We start from the raw sequence: 17,314 nt of genomic DNA on the forward strand, positions 1-17,314 counted from the left end.
AAGATGACTCCGTGGACTCACCATATCTTAGGAAAGAAATGGAACTTTTATTTTATTTTTAAATGTTGCCAATTTTGCAGCAAACTGGGTATGGACAGACAGCTGCCAGTACCTAAGATGGTGGCAAATAGGTAGAGGGGGGAGGGTTAGAGAGCTTATTTGGGGAAACCTACACTGCAGCAAATATATTGTTTTAAAAAAATTATTTAAAAAAATAAAATAAAACGTATTTTCATACTGGCAGACTTTCTGCCAGTACTTAAGATGGAGGTGACTATTTTCATACTGGCAGACTTTCTGCCAGTACTTAAAATGGAGGTGACAATTGTAAGGTAGGGGAGGGATCAGGGGGTGGGATGTCAGGTGGGAGGCTGATCTCTACACTAAAGCTAAAATTAACCCTACAAGCTACCTATAATTAACCCCTTCACTGCTGGGCATTATACAAGTGTGGTGCGCAGCAGCATTTAGCGGCCAAAGCATAAATATCTGCTATTTCTGAACAAAGGGGATCCCAAAGAAGCATTTACAATAATTCGTGCCATTTTAAGTGTTATTGTTTATTGCGAATTATGGTCAGCAGCGCTATTGATTGTGTTCTTGTGGTCATTTAAATAGCATTGTGCTCAATCCCGTGGAGTTATTTATGAGTCAGCATTGACTGGCTAAAATGCAAGTCTGTCAAAAGAACTGAAATAAGGTAATCACAGAGGTAAAAAGTATATAAATATAACCATGTTGGTTAGGCAAAACTGGGGAATGGATAACAAAGGTATTATATATAGTTTTAAACAATAAACATTCTGGAGTAGACTGTCCCTTTAAAGGGACACTGAACCCAAATTTTTTATATTGTGATTCAGATAGAGCATACAATTTTAAGCAACTTTCTAATTTACTCCTATTATCAAATTCTTTTCATTCTCTTGGTATCTTTATTTTAAATGCAAGAATGTAAGTTTAGATGCCGGACAATTTTTGGTGAACACACTGTGTTGTTCTTGCTGATTGGTGAGTAAATTCGCCTACCAATAAACAAGTGCTTTCCATGGTCTGAACCAAAAAAATAGCTTAGATGCCTTCTTTTGCAAATAAAGAAAGCAGGAGAACAAAGAAAAATTGATAATAGGAGTAAATTAGAAAGTTGTTTAAAATTGCATGCTCTATCTGAATCACGAAAGAATAAAAATGGGTTCAGTGTTCCCTTTAAAGTCAAACATTCTAGAATGCAATTGAAAAATGTAGAATGTGGGGGAAAGGCAGTAAGATAATCTGCAAAAAAAACTATATAATATAATAAATTATGTGGTGTGATTCTTCACCTATATAATTATAGGTTTCTTGCCACAGAATAAGAGCAAGAACACAATTAACAGGTAATTGTAAAAGAGTATACAACTGTTTAAAGATCGCTCTTTTCTGTGTAATAGAGAATGTGATACTGCTTTATCAAAATATCAACAAAGTGGTGTTTAACCCTTTTGTGCCGGGGTTAACGTGCCTACATCGGAACAAATTGAAATCTCGCGATCGTGTACGTGATCACGAGATTTCAATGATGGGATCGCGTCAGGGCGGCGTCCTTATGATGCTAGGCACGCTCACCAGACAGCGATCCCATCAGGGAAGTGCCAGTGGCTTCAGGAAAGCCAAGCGATTAGGAAGTTGTATTCTGTCCTTCGGCGCTAAAGCCCAGCAAAATTTGGATGGAATACAATGTCCTAATGGCGTTAAAGGGTTAACAGTTAGATAAATCCATTCATACTAAATCTTTATTTACAATATACAAAAGAGTTTCATTCATACAAACAGCATAGGCTGAAATTAAAAACACTTAGACCAGAATGTTCAACCGTCCCACAATTATGAGAAATAAATTAAATCAAATGACTACAACAGCAAGCAGATGAAAAAGAACTATTGACTAAGCCCCTGCAATCTGGGGGGCTATATTTCTATTATACTAATCATCTGCATTGCTGAGAGTAATATCAATAAAGTTTAAAGGTTTAGAACATCCGGTAAGCAATTTAAAAAAGGAGAGACAGAGCTTCTCCTAGTGACACCTGACGCGCGTTTCACAAGAACGCTTCCTCAGAGGGGGTATACAGTTGTATACTCTTACAATTACCTGTTAACTGTATTCTAGAAAGCAATATAGGAGGACTTCGACTTGTTGCTTCTGTATATGTAATTACATTTTGTGATTATTGGTTATTTATACAAAATCTCATGAAACCACCATGCTTCAAAAGTAACTTATCCCACTAGTTAATTTATCCACTGACTAAGGGATATGAAACCCAAAATTTGTCTGTCATGATTCAGATAGAGCATGCGATTTTAAACAACTTTCTAATTTACTTCTATTATCAATTTTTCTTCGTTCTTTTGGTATCTTTTGTTGAAAAGCCCCAACAACAGGTGTACATTTCAAATTAACAAACTTCCGCAGCCAAAAAGAAAGTGACATAGTGAAAGCTACAGGGGTAACTCATACCTAGAGCGGAGGATGAGTAATATATCTAAGAGCGGTTGAACTTTCAGCTATACTTTTAAGCCCATCTTCAACACCTAAATTTACTAATATACTATTGAAATAAGAGATATACAGCCTTTAGTTGTGGCGATTATCTGGGGTTTCCTAGTGATTGTAGGGTAAGTCTGAAACTATTAAAGGGACAGTCTAGTCAAAATTAAACTTTCATGATTCAGATAGGGCATGTAATTTTAAACAACTTTCCAATTTACTTCTATTATGTAATTTGCTCAATTCTTTAGATATCCTTTGTTGAAGAAATAGCAATGCACATGTGTGAGCCAATCACACAAGGCCTCTATGTACAGCAACCAATCAGCAGCTACTGAGCATATCTAGATATGCTTTTCAGTAAGTGATATAAAGGCTACTAGAGAATCCTTACCTTCATACCTTTTGCAATTATTTGAATACATCATACGAACCCTCAAGCTTTCGGAAACATCTATGGAAAGAGCACATTGTGCGCTGAAACCTATGCCAATCCCCCCCAATCCACCAAGAGACATCATTATAAAATTTGCCAACTATTTGGATAAGGAAGCAATCTGGAAACAAGTCAGATTATGTCCTGCCATCAGATTACGTTGAAAAATGGAGAGAAATCTGCTTCATTACACAAAGCCTTCAGGAGAGGAAAGTGAAATATCGCTGGGGATTCCCCTTCAGCCTTATAGTTCAGAGGGAAGGGAGAACACACATATATAAAGAACCAAATGATTTGACCTCTTTCTCTAAGGGTCTAAATATTGACTTTTCACCACCTACTCCACAAGCACCTCTACCACACTGTGGGGCGGCTCCTCTTCCCCAGAGAGCACAATGGTCTACTGTTCACCACAAGAAAAAGAAGATGGAAGATGATTGATACTTGAATGTTCATTACACTTTAACAGTGTTTGTCCTTTCTGCTTCCTTCTAGAGATGATGACTTTCCGGTTCGCAGTATATGGTCTGATAAGTACATCCAATATTACGGTTATAATCTTGTTTACCTGTCTCAGACTTATACTATAAGATTCGACCAGAAGTCATAGTTGATAATTGCTATGTAGTTGCTAATTGTTATGTTCGTGTTTAGAGAGATTCTTTTTTTATCTTTGTTTAATTATCCTGAGTTGTGCTCCTTATTAAAGAGAGACTGGTTGGAGCCCCACAGCTGGGTTGTTCTCTTGTTACGTTTTTGATGTCACTTAGATATCTAGATATATATGTAACACCAACATGAGACGTTTTAATTTTATCACAAAGTTATGTTATTGGTCTCACCTTTGCAAACATAGATGATAGGTTACTACGCCTGTTACCCAAAATGACGACTTAATGACGTCAAACAGTTAATCAATGTTAGGTTATATACTGTGTCATTCAAAATATAATCACACTATTCTAAACGTTAACAGTATGTTATTAATATAATTGTTTATTATAGAATAATGTTCATTTTTGCTGACTAGCTATCTAGATAAAACAAGTTGGGAGTCCCCTCTCCTATTTATATTATTATTAGAAGAGCCGGAGACTTAGTTAAAGACGTGCTACCTCATGTTTGAAAACATGTCAATTCTTGATTTATACTTCATTTGTTTATTGTTTTTGACCTTTTTATTTTTAGGTAATGTTCCTGTCCCGTTCAGCACTCCTAAGCATACTATCAATGTGTACTCTCATTCAAGGTACTCACACATAGTGCTCACTGTCTCCACACATCACTCTAAATATGGCTAAACGCCAGACTCAACCTCCACCTACCAACAGCCTACACTTATACTCTGTCAATGCTAAAGGTCTAAATATCCCTAATAAAAGATAATTGGTTTTAAGAGATTTTCGCAGTCATGGAACCGGTATAGTGTTTCTCCAAGAGACACATTTTAGAAAGGGAAGGGAACCCTCAACTTTTGCTCGCCTCTATGGCGCATGCTACTGGGCCTCACACAACAAACATAAAAAACAAGGAGTAGGTATTTTAATCAAGAGAGGTATTCCCTTTTTAGAATTGCAAACTATCAAAGACAAAGAGGGAAGATATATTATCCTAATAGGTCTAGTATTATATAATAGACCTGTAAACCTTATATCTTTATATGCCCCTAATTCTGATCAACACTCTTTTAACCTAATATTAGATAACCAGAAAGGAGTACTTATCATGTGCGGGGATTTCAATGTAGCATTGAACCCTGACATGGATTGTTCATCACGTCACTCTTCATTTCCTTTATCCCAAATAAATAAAATAAAATTTCACCTTAAAAGTATCGTTGCACATGATGTTTGGAGAATACTACACCCCCAACTCAGGGACTATTCATTCCCACACGAGATATATACTAGAATTGACTATATATATTCGCTGACATGGGAGGCTTGACATTGTTTAAGTCCGCAAAAATTTGTCCGATAACGTGGTCAGACCATGCCTCCATAGTTAGCTCTCTATCCTGGCCATCTAAACCCATAAAAGATTTCATCTGGAGACTGGACGACTCTCTTAACAGACACACAGAATGTTTTAAAGATCACCAAAGTGATAACTGAATATTTTCAGATTAATACTAATCCCGAGACTTCCCCACAACTGTTGTGGGAGGCACATAAAAGTGTAGTTAGAGGCGAATTGATGGCCATGAAAGCATATATCAACAAAACCAAAAGCGATTCCATTAAGTAATTTCTACTTAAAATACAACACCTTGAAGCTAGACACAAACAATCCCCGTCAGATAGGGACCTACTGGCGGAACTTACATTGGAGAGACAAAGGCTTGCATCACATCTATCTAAAGAGCATAAAAGACGTGCCTTACATAACCAACAAAAACACTACGAGGGACGTAACAAATCTGGTCGTCTACTAGCTAGATATCTCAAACACAAGACACATAAGAAATATATTCTACAAATTACTGATGAAAAGGGATGCTCACACTATTCCACGCGAAGCATTGCTCATACCTTTAAAAATTTCTTCCAAAAGCTATACAATATCCAAAACATATCTGGCACACATGTAAATAGCTCTGTGACAAGACCACAAATGTTAGACAATTTCCTTAGACACTTGAAATTACCCAACATCACGTCTGAACAGAGAGACCGAATAGAGGAACCTTTAACTTTAGAAGAATTACATTTAGTTATCAAAGACTTACCGACGGGGAAAACTCCAGGTCCGGATGGCTTTGGCCACAAATATTTCTCGGTTTTCAAAGAAATATTGTCCCCCTACATTTTAAACTACTTTCAGTCTATTGACTCTTCTATAAGGGCTCTGGAAGCACATATAATACTGTTACCAAAACCGAATAAAACACTAGTCCTTCCCGCAAATTATTGTCCCATCTCGTTATTAAACACGGATATCAAAATTTTTGCGAAAATATTAGCCCACAGATTAAATGGAATCCTCCCCGATATCATCCACCCAGACCAAGTGGGCTTCATCCTGGGACGGGAGGCTAAGGACAACACGATCAGGGCCTTACATTTAATTCATTATGTTAAAAGTAAAGATATTCCATCTGTATTTTTGTCAACAGATGCAGAAAAGGCCTTTGACCATGTTGCCTGAGACTTCTTAAAAGCCACCTTGATACATATGGGCCTAGGTCCCCAAATAATAACTAGAATCTTTTCTCTATACTCCCAGCCCAGCGCACGCATTCTGATAAATGGATCCCTTTCCACCCCCTTCCCTATAACCAGTGGGACCTGTAAAGGGTGCCCGCTATTACCTCTTTTATTTACCTGCGTGATAGAAACATTAGCTACAAGCATTAGACAAAACCCACAAATACACAGTGTTGATATTGGCCCTCAACAGTATGCGGTCTCCCTCTTTGCAGATTATATGCTTTTCTCTCTCACAGACCCTGGGGAATCAATTCCACACTTGGTTACAGAATTTGAGACATTTCACATACTATCCAATTTTTCCATTAATAAGTGCAAATCGAAAATTCTAAATATAAACTTGAACGATACTTACTTGACAGCCATCAAAAAAATCGTTTTCATGGTGCCCCTCTGCTCTTAATTACTTAGGAATTAAACTCTCCCCCACACTTGACAGTATGTTCAAACTGAACTACATTCCAATTAAACGTACAATTATTAATGACCTCTCATCGTGGAGATCCAAACGGCTATCTTGGCTAGGACGTATAGATGTCATTAAGATGAATGTATTCCCGAGAATACTCTATTACCTCCAAACATTACCTATTCCCCTCCCGAGGAACTATTTGCCCTCCATACAAAAAGCATTTGGGGACTTTATATGGAACAAAAAACCGCCAAGAATTAATCAACACACAATGCAATCTCCCAAGATACAGGGAGGATTGGGGGTTCCAAACCTTGCACTATATAGACAGGCTATATTTTTACAAAGGATTGTGGATTGGAACGTTCACTTTCATCATAAACGATGGGTCCCTTTAGAGCATTTAATATCCCAGAGACCTCACCTTGGACATTTGTGCTGGGCTGACCCCAACAAACTTAAAACTTTAACATGTGATAATCCTGTGATACATGAGACATTTCAGGTCTGGATGAAAACAATTAACATCAATATTTATCTCCTCTATCCCATCCCCACTGACATCTTTAATAGAAAATGGTGAATTTACATTACGTCCTTTCTCAAACTCTTCAGTAACGAAAATGGTTAACAGAGATTTTGCAGTACGATCTATGATTGCTGATGAATCTCTGCGCACACAATCTGATTTAATAGCTGAAGGTCATGAATGTTTCGCTAGTTGGTTCACATACAGACAGGCAAGAAATGTCATACTTGGACATAAGGGACATAATAATATGACAAGACCACTGACGAACTTTGAATCACTATGCATACTGGCCCCACCTCTTAGACATACCTTGTCCAAAATATATAAACTGTTGATCCAGAAACCACCAGGATATGTACCCCCATATCTGGAGAGATGGGAAACTGATCTTGGAATCATTATCCTTCCTCAGACGAGCGTCTCTATGCTCCAGGCCACTATGAAATCCTCGATTTCTTCCTCCATTTTGGAGATTAACTTCAAATTGTTACACAGATGGTATCTTACTCCCCAGAAATTACATCGCCTATTCCGTTCGCAACCAAACCAATGTTGGAGATGTGGGCATGTAAACAGTGGTGCCGCACATATGTGGTGGTGGTGTAACACCATTCAAAATTTTTGGAGACAGGTAATCTCTGAGATAGAACTTATATTGGGAGTTGAACTTCCATTAGACCCCCTGATATGGCTATTGAATAAACCCCCTAATATTAAATATAAACCTTATCTTCGCCTATTTAAGATCATGACCAATGGGGTTAAGGTATTGATTGCTAAAAACTGGAGACATGGAGACGCTCCTTCACTAAGTATGTGGGTTGGGAAGGTTTCGGATTTGATTGAACTAGAGGAATATTATTATCTTAAAAATGAGAAAATGGAGGATTTATACTGAGATGTCCCATTCCTGGGACGTGTATAAGCAAGCTACCAAGGACAAAGTACACAAATGAGATATAGGCCTCATAAGGAGATGCAGACGGGACGGGACCCCTTTTTTTTTTTTTTTGTATTTTGCTTTTGTTTTTCTAAGCCCTTTTGGCTTCTTTGCTTATGGCAGGAGTATTAGATACCTCCTCAAGAATTATTTGACATTGTTTTTGACCTTTAAGGAGGTCTAGAAAACAAATTGAGTTATTTCACACTGTTATGACGTATTTTATAGATCAGATATGTGACTCAATAAAATGTGACAACTGTTGGAGTTGAATTATAGCGGAGCTGCGTCTCCCAATATTTGTACTGCTTTATTTGATCTTCAATAAAGTTGTTTAAAAAAAAAAAAAAAAAAAATACTGCCAATTGCTCTTAGGAGCCTTAACCACCACAGTATCAATATACACATATTTGACAGATAATGGGAGCTATCTTAGTATGTAGACCAGAAGATATCATTAGAGCCCAAAAGGGAGTTAAACAAACGGTGAATCATAGCGGAAATATGTCAAGTCTGTAGGAACTCAAACTGTAACAGTGTGCAGACTGCATAACCACAAACAGTTACCTCCACTTATAGAGTATATTCTAACAGTGAAAATATAAGCTAAAATGAACTACTTTTTTTTTCTCCCTTTCCCTTCTCTCTTTTTTTAAAAAAAAACTAAGAACTATGTATTAAAAACATAAGGCACAAGAATAATAACATAACACATTTTAAACACTTATCCAACTTGAATTCAACATAATTGCTCTAAAACTAGGACATTATAAGAAGGGTAGGGCACACTCTCAATGTATAGCATGAACATCTAATAGAGTGTGAGCTGCCATGGAAAAGCAATATGAAAGTATTACAAAACGTGCAAACATATAAAGTGCAGGTACACTTTCGTTTAATAGATATAAGCAAAATTGGAGGTAGGTAAATTGAAATGTTAAAAATAAGTAGACCCAAATAAGACTATGTTTTATGGATCTTAGTAGGCCACATTGTGTAAAAACATTGTCATGGGACCCTACAAATGATTTATATATACTATTTCCTAATCATAAGACCCCTATCTACAAGGATTCTTCCAATATTGTGTGTGTATATAGGGTTAATAAAGCGAGGTGGGTTAAGTTTTAATCATTGTGGTCTACTGATATTATTTGATCTAAGAATAAAGCTAATTGTTTGCCTTCTTTGATTAAAATTAGTTTTTCATAGCAATAATAACAGTTTATTCTATATCTAAATCGCTAACAAATTAAACAATGAAGTACCCATGGAAACATGAGAATCCTATGCTAGATATTCAAGAGTAAGTCTTTCTTAAAAGCTAGCACTAAACCTTTTATACCAGAGTAGAGTTAGACATTCCGACAAGGTAGAGTCTGATAATAGGACCTGAAGAGGAATGCCATCGCAGATAAACCTTCAGCCTATCCCCAATCGAAACCGATAGGATACAGTGTCCAAAAATTGCCAAAGTAAAGAGTCCATCTGCCATAGAGGCCGACTCCCGGCCATAAAACGATCCAGACCTGTAACACAAGATTTCCACAGCAGTATGCTCTCCGACATTGAAAAAGAGCCCACTGGAGCGAACAGGTAGAGTTTCCCTTTCATTGCCACTCCAAGAACATCGTACCAGACAAGATCAAGCTGATCCCCCTCCTCAAGAGTCTTCTTCCCGGAATTTCGGTGTTGGGACATAGTATGATCGTTGCCGCTAGCTAGAACCGCTGTGCCGTGCAACTCCCTGGCAAAAAGTGAGATAGGTGAAAGCAGGAGATGTTGTAAGTAGGGCCTAGGATACATCTGTTCCTTTTGCCAGTTAGAGTTACGCTGTTGGATAGAAGGCGGCTCATATTGGTTGGTAGCAATAATTAAGGAGGTAACTGACCCGGTCGGTAACAAGGTGCTCAGCATAGACTAGTCCCTTTCATCTTGTTTCCGGCCAGCTCTATCGCATCTAGTCCTGTATAGGGAGGGCACAGAGTTATCATGCAGATTGCCCTCATAAGGGCCTTGTAGCTTCCCTGGGTTCTCCAAATCTGCGTTAGCCTGTGGCACCTGGTCAAACGCCTTTATAAGTGTTAGCCTTAATTGTGAGAAGTGGGCCTCTAGTAGTCTCAGGATTTCTTTATCCCACGAGGTCGTCGCCATCTTGGTTATCTCGGATATCATAATCCTTGTATGACTTGTCTTGACGGAATGTCAGATCGAATGCAGTAGAGTCTTTGTAGGCTCCCGGACTTAGACTTAGGATAGCTTATGTTACTGGGGCTCGCCTCTGAATAAATTTGAGCTATAAAAAAGTTAAGTAGGCCCCTTTTAGAATATTTGGAGGCGGAGCACTGTAGAAATGCGACCATCCACCTCGGCAGTTGACTCCGCCCACCATAGTGATATTTTATCACCCCGTGTAATATGAAATAACTGGAATATACACAATTGTAAAAAAAAAAAAAAACCAGTCAATTTCTAAGTTCATTTAAAAACAGAGTTGGTGATTACTAATTTTTAGATTAGGTCATGGACATCTCAGATGGCAATATATTGTTTGCGGTATTTAATTGGTATATTGTACATGCAGCAAATGTGAGTGTAAGATTATTTTGTATGACAGAGCTGATGAAAGGCAAAATGTTCCTTGTCTAGCAATGAGCATAACTTAAAGGGACATGAAACCCAAACATTTTGTTTTCATGATTTAGGTAGAACATACAATTTTAAAAAAACTTTCCAGTTTACTTCTATTATCACATTTGCTTTATTCTCTTTGTATCATTTGATGAAGGAGCAGCAATGCACTACTGATTTATAACTGAACCCATGGGTGAGCCAATGACAATCGGTATATATATATATATATATATATATATGCAGCCACCAATCAGCAGCTAGAACCTAAGTTCTGTGCTGCTTCTGAGCTTACCAAGATAAACCTTTCAGCAAAGGATAACAAGAGAAAGAAGAAAATTAAATATTAGAAGTAAATTGTTAACTTGTTTAAAAAAATGTATACTCTGTCTAAATCAGTGATTTTAAACCTTTTTTTTGCCGTGGCACACTTTTTTACATTAAAAAATCCTGTGGCACACCACCATCCAAAAATTTTAAAAAAATCACACATTGTAGCCTAATACAGCATATATATATACACATGCACACAAACACACACATACTGTATGTATTGTGCTGTTATGCCATGCCTCCTACAAACTACCCCTGCATTGGGAGTAAAAAACAAGCAAAGTTTACAAAATATGTCACACTGTTGTCAGTCTGCCGTGGCACACCTGAGGATCTCTCACGGCACACTAGTGTGCCACGGCACACTGGTTGAAAAACACTGGTCTAAATCATGAATGTATAGTTATGACTTTACTGTCCCTTTAAAAAATAAAAGTACAGTGATCACTTGTGGGGCGCGATCCGATATAGATCGTAGTTTGCGGCGCAAGCGAGGGAACCCGCGTCGCCCACAGTTTTAGCTCGCAACTCGAGCTATCCCATATACTGCGCCGTCAGATGCTAACGTGCCGTAAGTCTGACAAACCAGCGATGTCCAGAAATCTGCGCAAGTCCAAATTTCTGGCGTCGCCAGTGACTTGCGGCACGTTAGAAACTGCCGGCGCCTACAAAACCTGACTAAAGTCTAAATCACCCGCACTGTCTAACACGCCTCCCTAACATAGCCCAACACGTCTAACCCTCTATCCGCTATCCCCCCTCACTAGCCTAACAATAAAATATGTATTAACCCCTAAACCGCCGCCAGCTATATTAAATCTATAACCCCCCTAAAGTGAGCCCCTAACACCGCCGCCATCTACCTTACCTACCCCCTAAAGTGAGCCCCTACCCCGCCGCTATCTATTTTAAAATTATTAACCCCTAATCTAATCCCCCTACCCCGCTGCCATCTATATTAAATTATTTAACCCCTAAAATACTAAACTATCCCTACCACTAAACCTAAGTCTAACCCTACAAATAGCCCTGAAAAGGGCTTTTTGCGTGGCATTGCCCCAAAGTAACAGCTCTTTTGCCAGCCCTTAAAAGGGCTTTTGGCGGGGCTTTGTCACAAAGTAAACTGCTCTTTTGCCTACAATCTACATCCCCCTACACCGCGGCCACCTATAATAAATGTATTAACCCCTAATCTAATCCCCCTACACCGCCGCCAGCTATATTAACTATATTAACCCTAATTATATTAGGGTTAATATAGTTAATATATTATATATATTAACAATATTAAGCCTAATTATATTAGGGTTAATATAGTTAATATCGTTATTATATTATATATATATATATTAAGTATAATAACCCTATCTAACTCTAACATCCTAACTAAACTCTTATTAAAATAAATCTAATATTAATATTATTAATTAAAATATTCCTATTTAAATCTAAATACTTACCTATAAAATAAACCCTAAGATAGCTACAATGTAATTAATAATTACATTATAGCTATGTTAGGGTTTATATTTATTTTACAGGTAAATTGTTAATTATTTTAACTAGGTATAATAGCTATTAAATAGTTATTACCTATTTAAGAGCTACCTAGTTAAAATAATTACCCAGTTACCTGTAAAATAAATCCTAACCTAAGTTACAAATACACCTACACTATCAATAAATTAAATAAACTACAAATACAGGTGGCCCTCGTTTTACAATGGTTCAATTTACACCGTTTCAGAATAACAACCTTTTTTTCCAGTCATGTGACTGCTATTGAAAAGCATTGAGAAGCAGTGCATTTATTAAAATAGACAGTAGGTGGAGCTGTCCGCTTGTGTTGCAGCAAAGCCAAGCAAGCTGAAATTAATCAGTTTAACCAGACCTGCGCTATCGAGCAGATTTCAAAGGAACAGGATCTTCCTGTCTATAAATCAGTCCAGATTGGAATGCATAGAATGAACTGTTTGCAGAAAGTTAAGTCTGTGTTGTATGATTATTTTATTAGGTTTATAATGCTGTTTAGCAAATGTTTTTGTTCATTTAACTTAGTTTAATTATATATTTTGTGTTGTGTGATTATTTTATTAGGTTTATAATGCTGTTTAGCATTTAAAGTCTTCATTTCAAAGCTTTAAAAATAATGTATTAGGTGTTACTTATGACAATTTTGAGAGGGGCCTGGAACCTATCTCCCTCACTTCCCATTGACTTACATTGTAAACTGGGTTTCAATTTACAACGGTTTCAATTTACAACCATTCCTTCTGGAACCTAACCCTGGCGTAAACTGAGGGCTACCTGTATCTATCTAAAAATACAATTACATAAACTAAACTACAAAAAAAAAAAACACTAAATTACAAAAAATAAAAAAAAGATTACAAGATTTTTAAGCTAATTACACCTATTCTAAGCCCCCTAATAAAATAATAAAGTCCCCCAAAATAAAAAAATTCCCTACCCTATTCTAAATTAAAAAAAGTTCAAAGCTCTTTTACCTTACCAGCCCTTAAAAGGGCCTTTTGTGGGGGCATGCCCCAAAGAAAACTGCTCTTTTGCCTGCAAAAATAAAACACAATACCACCCCCCAACATTACAACCCACCACCCACATACCCCTAATCTAACCCAAACCCCCCTTAAATAAACCTAACACTACCCCCCTGAAGATCTCCCTACCTTGTATTCACCCAGCCGGGCCGAACCGATCCAGGCGATGTGTTCCAGCAAGCGGCAGAGAGTCTTCTTCCATCCGGGCGATGTCTTGAAGCAAGCGGCAGAGAGTCTTCTTCCATCGGCGACGTCTTCAAGCAAATCGGCATCTTCAATCTTCTTACTTCGCTCCTCCGCCGCGGAGCATCCTTCCGGCACGACGACTTCCCGACGAATGAGGTTCCTTTAAATGACGTCATCCAAGATGGCGTCCGCCGAATTCCGATTGGCTGATAGGATTCTATCAGCCAATCGGAATTAAGGTAGAAAAATCTGATTGGCTGATTGAATCAGCCAATCAGATTCAAGTTCAATCCGATTGGCTGATTGGTTCAGCCAATCGGATTGAACTTGAATCTGATTGGCTGATTCAATCAGCCAATCAGATTTTTCTACCTTAATTCCGATTGGCTGATAGAATCCTATCAGCCAATCGGAATTCGGCGGACGCCATCTTGGATGACGTCATTTAAAGGAACCTCATTCGTCGGGAAGTCGTCGTGCCGGAAGGATGCTCCGCGCGGAGGAGCGAAGTAAGAAGATTGAAGATGCCGATTTGCTTGAAGACGTCGCCGATGGAAGAAGACTCTCTGCCGCTTGCTTCAAGACATCGCCCGGATGGAAGAAGACTCTCTGCCGCTTGCTGGAACACATCGCCAGGATCGGTTCGGCCCGGCTGGGTGAATACAAGGTAGGGAGATCTTCAGGGGGGTAGTGTTAGGTTTATTTAAGGGGGGTTTGGGTTAGATTAGGGGTATGTGGGTGGTGGGTTGTAATATTGGGGGGTGGTATTGTGTTTTACTTTTGCAGGCAAAAGAGCAGTTTTCTTTGGGGCATGCCCCCACAAAAGGCCCTTTTAAGGGCTGGTAAGGTAAAAGAGCTTTGAACTTTTTTTAATTTAGAATAGGGTAGGGAATTTTTTTATTTTGGGGGGCTTTATTATTTTATTAGGGGGCTTAGAATAGGTGTAATTAGCTTAAAAATCTTGTAATCTTTTTTTTTATTTTTTGTAATTTAGTGTTTGTTTGTTTTTGTAATTTAGTTTAGTTTATTTAATTGTATTTTTAGATAGATATTTGTAGTTTATTTAATGTATTGATAATGTAGGTGTATTTGTAACTAAGGTTAGGATTTATTTTACAGGTAATTGGGTAATTATTTTAACTAGGTAGCTATTAAATAGTTCATAACTATTTAATAGCTATTATACCTAGTTAAAATAATTAACAATTTACCAGTAAAATAAATATAAACCCTAACATAGCTATAATGTAATTATTAATTACATTGTAGCTATCTTAGGGTTTATTTTATAGGTAAGTATTTAGATTTAAATAGGAATATTTTAGTTTATAATATGAATTAGATTTATTTAATAAGAATTTAGTTAGGGGTGTTAGGGTTAGATAGAGTTAATATAGTTTATATAAATACTATAGTACCTATATTAACTATATTAACCCTAATATAATTAGGGTTAATATAGTTAATATATATAATGTAATAACTATATTAACTATAATATACTTAGGGTTAATATAGATAATATAGCTGGCGGCGGGGTAGGTAGATTAAATTAGGGGTTAATAATTTTAATATAGATGGCGGCGGTGTAAGGGGTTCACATTAGGGGATAGATCAGTTAGATGGTGGCGGTTTTAGGGGCTCACAGTAGGGGGTTAGTTTATGTAGATGGTGACGGTTTAGGGGTTAAATACTTTATTATGGATTGCGGCGGGGGATCGCGGTTGACAGGGAGATAGACATTGCGCATGCGTTAGGTGTTAGGTTTATTTTAGCAGATCGCGGTTGACAGGGAGATAGACATTGCGCATGCGTTAGGTGTTAGGTTTATTTTAGCAGATCGCGGTTGACAGGGAGATAGACATTGCGCATGCGTTAGGTGTTAGGTTTATTTTAGCAGCCAGTTTAGGGAGTTACGGGGCTCCAATAGTCAGCGTAAGGCTTCTTACGGCTGCTTTTTGTGGCGAGGTGAAAATGGAGTAAGATTTCTCCATTTTCGCCACGTAAGTCCTTACGCTGTATATTGGATACCAAACTGCGCGGGTTTGGTATACCTGCCTATGGCCCAAAAAACTACGGGCGACGGCAGAAATATACGCGCGTAACTTCTAGGTTACGCCGTATATAGGATACCAAACCCGCGCAAATATTGGCGTCGCCGACTTTTGCGGGCGACGATTTTTATCGGATCGACCCCGTGGTATAGAACAATAAGTTACTTAAAAAGTGATGAATACAAACATATAACAATGTGGTATGGGTATGTGTATAACACAATATTATATTTTCCTTGAAAAAGCTGTACGCATACGGCGAAATGTATGTCGGAATACATCATAGCCACTCCCCATCAACTATGTCACCAGGAAAGGTATTGCGACGGTCCCGGATACTAAGCAGTGAAGCTTACTATAGCATACCAACCTAATACGCTTCCATCCGATCAGAGCCGGCACGTATCGCCCACTGACACTAGATAGTGGTTTAATACCCAAGTGACAATGGTTTGGGAGCTATATTTTGGATTTTTATTTATGTAAATTGTTTTAATAAAAGTCGATTTTTATCATTCTCATAGTTGTGCTGGATGTATACTATACTAGTTACCTTGCAGTATAAAACCAGGTGTGTGTCATCTCCAGAGCAAGCTGAGCCTCTGTTATACGTGCGTAGTGCCTTGGCAGTGTTTGGGGAATTATCATCAAGTTAAACTGTACTTCATTTTATTTATATATTTTTTCTTGAAGAATCCAGTGTGACCATTGAACTACATACTGTAGGATCCTGGACTTATGTTGTACACATATCCTTATAATATTGTGTTATACCCATATCACAGTTATATGTTTGTATTTATCACTTTTTAAATGAGCAGAGTTTACAGGGAAGATTGTGGGGTCGGGCCACAGTTGTTAGCAAGATGGGGGCACAGCCTGCGAGTGGCACATCATTTGGGGAGCTGGCTTCAGGCTGTTGTAAATAGCACAGCAGTAATGACAAATAAACTAATAGTGACACATTGAAAATAGACACACGCCAAATAGAGGGGGAAAAAAGATTCCAGCACAATGCAATGTAAAGTCTTCCGAAAAGATCAACGACAAGAACTACAAAATTACAAGCAAATAATATCACTGTGCAAGCCTTCTAAGTTGTGATCCTATCTGTACCGTAGCAGGCAGAAGTGTTACAGTACTTATATTTAGGGTTAATCAATTACACACAATGAAAAACAAATCATAGTACCTGAGCAGGCGAATTCTTTTAAAATTCAGTTCCTTACTTCCGCTCTCTGTAACCATTCACTTCCAGGTCATACGATCGTAAACCTGGCAACGCGTTTTCATGAACCAGTAGAAATATCCTGCTTAATCGGAGCAGCAAAGAACATAGCAGTCGCCATTTTTCTTACTGGCAGCTGTCATTGAATTATTTCTCGTCTTCTCATGAAAGGCGAATTCGTATTACCGTTTCGTCAAGCACCTCTCCTCCTAATGTTGTGCATACATTAGAGCACGTAATTCCTTTAAGGGCATTAAACAATATG

General features: G+C 37.9%; 1 protein-coding gene across 2 annotated transcripts in view; it reads right to left on the reverse strand.

The window, feature by feature from the left end:
* Positions 1 to 17,097, reverse strand: part of GTF2F1 (general transcription factor IIF subunit 1) — a 78,003-nt gene extending 60,906 nt beyond the window's left edge. Inside the window, exon 1 of one of the 2 annotated variants that reach the window (XM_053718177.1) lies at positions 17,014 to 17,097. The gene's annotated coding sequence lies outside the window, so the exon portion shown is untranslated. The remainder of the gene's footprint in view (positions 1 to 17,013) is intronic. The other variant, XM_053718176.1, reaches the window with a different exon arrangement.
* Between the last annotated feature and the right edge of the window lie 217 nt (positions 17,098 to 17,314).

The sequence above is a fragment of the Bombina bombina genome, chromosome 6 (assembly GCF_027579735.1).
Source record: "Bombina bombina isolate aBomBom1 chromosome 6, aBomBom1.pri, whole genome shotgun sequence".
NCBI classification, from domain to species: Eukaryota; Metazoa; Chordata; class Amphibia; order Anura; family Bombinatoridae; genus Bombina; species Bombina bombina.